Consider the following 7500-nt stretch of genomic DNA (forward strand, 5'->3'; position numbering starts at 1 on the left):
GAGAGAGTATATAGAGGAAGAATAATTGCATCCTTCCAGTCCTTAGGGATTGCACCATCCCTCCAGACTGCACTAATAAGTTCATGATGTAATCACCACCAAATCGCAAGACCTCAGCACAAATTCCATCCTTTCCAGGTGCCCTACCAAGATTCAGTTTACTTATTGATGCCATTACTTCAACTATTGAGGGTGTGGAATTTAAGGAGCCAATGATGGGTCTTTCTTTCATAGTATCAATCACTGTTTCATCCACAACTGAGTCATGGTTTAGGAGTTCAGAGAAGTGTTCGATCCAGCGACATGTGATTTCTGTTGATTTAGTAAACAGAGTGAAAAACTCCTTGGAAAGCAAAGGGGCGGATGTGGAGCTCTTAGGCCCATAAACATGCTTCATAAAATGGTAAAGCTTCTTGCTGTCATTTGCATCAGCAGCAGCGTGAACATCACGAGCAAGATCCTCCCACCAAGTTTTCTGCATCTTCCTGAGAGATTGCTGTCAGTGATTTTACACTGCTAGAGTGGGCAAGTGCTAGATTTCGCTGCACATCTGGAAGTCCTCTGCGTAACAATACATTGTGGGCATGGCGCTTTACCACCAATAGTCACTGAACTTCAGCATCATTTTCATCAAACCAGTTTCTGTTTCTGGCAGTAGCATATCCCAGCATTTCAGCAGCATATTGAAGAACCTGATCTCGAAAAGCTTCCCATGCTGCAGTATTTTCGATGCTGGACAAGCGAGTCTGAAGCTCTTTCTTGAACACAGCATCATATATCTTGTGGACATTCAGACGCCAAGGAATGCTGAATGGCCCTCTTCTCGCTTTCACTCGATTCATCATCCGGAACTGTGCTCGCACCAGACTGTGGTCTGTCCAGCACTCTGATCTATGAACGGACCTGGCATTACAAATGTCATTGATGTCACGCTTGCGGATGATGAAATAATCCTGCCGGTGCCAAACTTTAGACCTTGGATGCATCCATGTTGTTGTGTGATCTCCTTTGTGCATAAACGGAGTGCTTGCGATGTAAAGTCCATGTTTATCACAAAGCTCCAGCAGCATGAGACCATTGCTATTCATTTTCCCTACTCCAAAATGTTCTAGAGAGTTCTATGTTTGCCAGTCTGTTCTGTTCCAACCCTAGCATTGAAATCTCCCAATAGAATGACTTTATCAGAATTGGGGATTTTCCTAAGTATGGCTCCCAGCTGTGTATAAAGAAGTAGCTTCGTCTTCACCATAACTAGTCAAGGTAAGTGCTTAGGCACTTATTAGAGTAGCAAACTACCCACCTTTCAGGTGCAATCTTAGAGTCATTCGACATTCATTTATAGGAACAGGAAGCTCCTCCAACTTCTTCAGGATATCAGATCGAACTGCAAAGCCAACACCAGCCTCTCTGTGCTTCCCCATCTGCTTCCCCTTCCCAGAAAAGGTGTCTCCACTTCCTACTTCCTCAAGCTGACCATCACCTTCTATGAGTCTCTGAGAGTGCAGCTATATCAATTTTATAACGGTTCAGCTCACGAGCAACAAGTGCAGTGCATCTTTTTAGGCCTGCAATCACTCTTGTTATCCAACAGAGTGCGCGCATTCCAACATGAAATGTTCAAGTTCCATCCAGATTTTGTAAATAATAATTTCTTTGTTTTTCGAGTGCAGGGTGGACATCCATCAATCGTGCTAAACTGACCAGATATAGAAAGACAGACAATTTTTGGTTCACCTTTTCTAGAACCTCCCCGGCCTCCAGGTGAGTGGTGCCGTCTCCACATGGAGCTGCTCAGACACCTGTGCAGCAACCAAATCCTACCACAGTCTTGGGTGACAAGGAGACGACTTTATATGTAGCATGGGCCGCCTACATGCTTTCAACCCGTCAGGACTGCTTGCTTCACCACCTTCCCATCGCCGCAGGACTTCCGAATGAAATAAAATAAATATCTTTTAAAAATAAATAAAAAATATGCTAAAGGTAAATATACATATATGCTGAAAATAAAATAAACATATATAGGGGGGGGGTGAAGCAGCACACATCGAGCAGAGGTCAGCAATGCCTGACCACAGGTGTAGGTCTAATAAGGCTTGCACGATATCTCATAGACCCTCTCCACTTCATTGACATTATCCAGAGACAAATCAAAGTGAGATGTCTGGTGCCAATATGAGTCATAGGCTCAGGGATGTGGGAACGCCATGATCTCTAGCACAAACCAAAGATCCCCAAAATTTCCACTGCCGTTCCCTGCATATCTGGTTTTATATCAGAGTGACCTTCTCCTAGAGACATGCTTCAACAGAAGTTGAGGGGTGTCTCACTCCTCCTCAGCTTTCAGCAGAGAGGTCTTTCAGCACACCAGACACCATTCCGGAATTTCTGCGTACCAATGCTACTGTTAGATAGCTGTGGAGCCAGCACTAGGTTCATCTGACCTTTCAATAGGTCTTGTTTTTAATCCTGCTGGGTTTCTAACAACCCTCCTCACTAGGGTAGCCCGGTCGGCGTGCCGGTTTAGTCGCCGACAACCCGACCATGCAACAGGTTGTACTGGATTCCATGTTACCAGTAGCACTTGTGAGAGCCTCGTAAGTGTCCTGACATACATACATACATACATACATACATACATACATACATACATTACATACATACATACATACATTACATACATACATACATACTTACATACATACATACATACATACATGCATACATAGATGCATGCATGCATACATAGATGCATGCATGCATACATACATGCATACATACATACATACATGCATGCATGCATACATAGATGCATGCATGTATACATGCATGCATGCATGCATACATGCATGCATACATACATGCATACATACATACATACACACATACATACACACATACATACATACATGCATGCATGCATGCATACATGCATGCATACATACATACATACATACATACATACATACATACATACATATATACACACACACATACATACACACACACATACATACATACATACATACATACATAACCTGTTGTTGATGTTGAAATTCCAATGAAGGAGCCTTGAATTTTGGTTAGAAAATGGCTCTTTCTCTATTGGCAAGAAATCGTGAAATAAAACTGAATAACAACGTACATACATGCATACATACATATATCTTTATATATGTGACCACGTGTGTATCGTTGGCGTTTTTCTTCCTCCGTCTTCCCTTCCTTGGACCTTTCCTTTTTCTATGTTTTTGACGAAGAGCTCCGCTCGAAACGTTAAATCCTCCTTCTTTCTTTCCCTTCCTGAGCATCCAATAAAACTATACTTGTTCCACGTCCTCGCGTTGTTACGTTTTCTCTTCCTGTTTTCATGTTTGGATTAACTTTATATCTTTATATAGCTCTTTTGATATTTGAGATTTTCTTCAATCAGAATTATTAATTATAGAAAACATATCTTAAAAAGCAGATTAACACGCACCTGATAGAAGAATGGTTTTATGTAAGCGCATTCCACAGTTTTTAGCTTTGCAGACACGCGTGTTAGAAGGAAATTCTTATATCTTATAAAAATCGCACAATGACATGTGTAAGCAAAGACGAGACAAACAAAAAAAAGGATCAACTCTAAATCGATAATCTAATTATCAGGAACTGCAAGAGAAGACATACAAACTTGAGCATGGCATGGGTTCACTATCGCAAAATATAGGACATGATACCACACTCCTGTATTATAAGAACAATGGAAGTGTATGAAGTAGCAGAGAACATGAGAAGCCTTATAACGGAATGAAATGGTGGAGAATGGGATTGACAGTTGGGAATCAAATATTAGGAGAGGAATTTTCCATGGGGGACAATATTTCCCCACTGATCTTTGTGCTGGGAATGATCTCCTCGTGTGAAATACTACAGAAAACAAATTTGGAGTATGATCTGGGAAGTGGTAATGGAAAACTGAACCACTTGCTATTCATGCACGACCTGAAGCTATTCACAAAAGCTGAGGCAGAACCGGACAGCCTAGTCCAGTCTGTATGGATTTTCTCCAATGATATTAAGATGGGGTCTGGGCTCTCAAAATGTGTTATGATGGGGATGAGATGAGGAAAGCTTGCCAGAACAGAAGGTATAGGTTTGCCAAGTGGTGAAATGATGAAGGCCATTCAACCTCAATCCAATTATGATTACAAGGGAATACTTGAGGAAGATGGAATCAGACACAACGACATGGAAGGAAAGACAAAAAGAGAATACCTGCAGCGAATGAGTGAGAAAAGTACTGGCTTCAAAGCTGAATGCCAGAAACATAATTTCGGCAATAAATTCGTGCGCAGTCGCAGTAGTTCGGTATGGCGCTGGATTCCTGAAGTGGACAGATGAAGAGCGAAAGGAGATGGACAGGAAGTCAAGAAAGCTCCTAACGATATTCGGAGCCCATCAGGCACGTGCAGACACTGATCACCTATACATGAAGAGAGCAAGTGGAGGAAGGAGACTGATGAGTGTGGAAGACTGCGTGCGTATGGAACTCGAGAGCTTAATGTGATGCCTAACCTAAAGTAGGGAAACCTTGCTAGTGACAGTTAGGAACGAGTGAGTATTGAGAGCTGAGAAAAAAGGGAAAACAAAGGAAGAAATACAAAAGGGACATGAAGAAGAACTACGCAAGAAGGGACTACACAATCAATTCCATAGAGACACAACAGAAGTTGCTGGAAAAAATAGGTGGGATTGGCTGATGAAAGGAACCCTAAAAGAAAAAGACCGAGAGCACTATAGTGGCAGCGCAGGACCAGGCTTTGGTTACGATCTGGAGGGTCAACCTGAGGAATGAGCAAGTGTCTCCACTGTGCCGCATCTGCAATAGAGTGGATGAAACCATTACCCATATCACAAACGAATGCCCAAAACTACTACAAGTTGTGGCAACACGATCGGGTAGCGAAAGTGCTACCTTGGAAACTGTGCGAAAAGCGGGCACTAGAAAGAGGCAAGACGTGGCCTGAGCACAAACCGGAGAGAGTGGCGGAATCGGAGACTAGCAAAATCTGTTGGGATTTTCCAATCCAAACAGATCAGGTGCCAGAGCATAACAGACTGGACCTAGAGGTGGTAGACAAGACACATCACATATACTGTATAGTTGGTGTTGCTTGCCCCTTTGACCGACGAATAGTCAAGAAGGAAGGCAGAAAGATAGATAGAACCCTCTTACGTATGAAATAGCCTGGCTATGGAAAAAGGAAGGAGGTGAAGATAGTGCTAATTATTGTTGGGTCCTTGGGGACAATATCAGAAGGCATCAAGAGGAATATAAAGGAAATTGGAATAGAGTGCCCAGCAGAACTGTTACAAAAGGTATGCCTCCTTGGCACGGCCAGAATAATCAGGAAAGTATTAGAGAGCTGAAAAGAACGAATAGCATGGTACCGTAGGCTGCAGGTAGCAAGCCCGTTGCGCATGCAGGACTCCAGGAGTTGCAACAAAACCCATGATAAAAAGCAATAATGACAACAGCGACAATAATAATAATGATAATAATAATATGCAGGACTGTTTGAAGTCACTAGAAGATTCGATGTCTCACAGGGAAAGATTAAAAAATAACAAATGTGGAAAAGGGGACTACAAAATAAAGTGAAGACTTTAAGACAAGATCTGAGTAGACAGATCTGGAAAACAAACAAGTTAGGAAACACAAGATGCAAATCCTTCCTCGGGGAAAGGTACTTAGTCAAAGAGAAAGGATTTGAGACAGTAATATATTATTTGAGACAGACCAGAAGGGATTTTATAACCAAATGAACAGTGGAGAAGAAAGTACTGAAGATGAGAAACCTAATGCAGGGGAAGCTAGAAAGTTCTGGAGTAATATTTGGGATAAGCCAGTCAATCATAATGGAGATTCAGTATGGTTAAAGAAACTGAGGGAAGTAGTGAGTGAGAAGCAGCCAGATCTAAGATTAACCAGTGCATTAATGAGTAAAGTGTTAAGGAAAATGCCGAATTGGAAGGGCCCGGGACCAGATTTAGTTCAAGGGTACTGGCAAAAGAAATTTAGTAGTTTACATGGGAGGCTGAGGGAACAGCTTGAGGATTGCATTAATGGAGAAATAATACCAGATTGGATGACTAGAGGAAGGACAATACTCATTACGAACGATAATGTGGGAGAGGTTAATATCAGTAGAAGACTGCGTTGAGTTATCTAGAGTAGATATATGGACTCCTATGTACGTAATAGTGAAAAAGTCTTATTAAAAGCTGCTAGAGTCATAGCAACACATAAGGAAACCAAAACACCAAACAAACTTTAAAAGCAGGAAAAAGAACAGAAATTATTTGTCCGGCAGGAGATGTTGCATGGTAGATTCCCATGATAGTTTCAGCAAATAGTAGTAGTGAGACATGGTTATGGTTGCAGAAAGGAAAGCTGAAGAGGGAGAGAGCAAGTTTGTTAGTAGCAGCACAAGATCAAGCATTAAGGACTCAAGATGGACAAAAACCAAGTAGATTCCCAATGTAGGTTATGCAAATCAAAAGAGAAAAATGTTACTCATATAGTAAGTGAATGTAACATGATGGCAAAGAAAGAATAGAAGAAAAGACATGATAACCTAGGGAGAGTAATCCACAGGGAGGTATGTAGAAAGCTAAGATTTGACTATACTAATAATATGAACATGAACCTAGTAAAGGTACTAGAAAGTAAGAAATGTAAGATGTTGTGGGAGTTTAACATTCAGACTGGCAGAGTAATAGAAGCTAGAAGGCCTGGTTTAGTAGCAGTAGGTAAAGAGAATAGAAAGTGCCAGATAATTGACTTTACAGTCACAAATGATGAGAAAGTCAATATAAATGGTTTAGAAAAAAACAGCAAGTACCAGGACCCAACCACTGAATTACAGAGACTATGGAAAGTGCGGGTAAAATCTATTCCAGTAGTTATAGGTGCATTGGGAACTATCCCTAAAGATTCGAACAGATGGATAGAGGAAATAGGCATAACACATAATTTAGTACAGCTCCAGAAAACAGTGTTATTAGGGACAGCTTGGATGCTTAGGAGGGTTCTTGGCATCTAAGGTTATTCTGTTGTAGCCTGATGTTAGGAATTTTTCTTTTCAACAGTCTAATCTGTTGAGTGTATATGAATTATAATAATGATGATATTAATAAGCTTAAGTCTAGCCGTATCATACGTTTGAAAGAAACACTTTCTTTCTTACTTTCTTTCTTTCTCCCTATCTATATATATGTGTATGTGCTTATGTGTATGAATACGTATATGTATATATCTACATCTATCTATCTATCTATCTATCTATCTATCTATACACATTTACACTCTTTTATATATATATATATATATATATATAGATATGAATAGATGTGTTTCCATATAAATGTGTATATATGTGTGTGTATGTATGATGTATATATATAGAGAGAGAGACAGAGAGGGGGAGAGACATGTGTGTATATGAGTATATA

This window comes from Octopus sinensis, linkage group LG1 (genome assembly GCF_006345805.1).
Source record: "Octopus sinensis linkage group LG1, ASM634580v1, whole genome shotgun sequence".
In the NCBI taxonomy this organism is placed as follows: domain Eukaryota; kingdom Metazoa; phylum Mollusca; class Cephalopoda; order Octopoda; family Octopodidae; genus Octopus; species Octopus sinensis.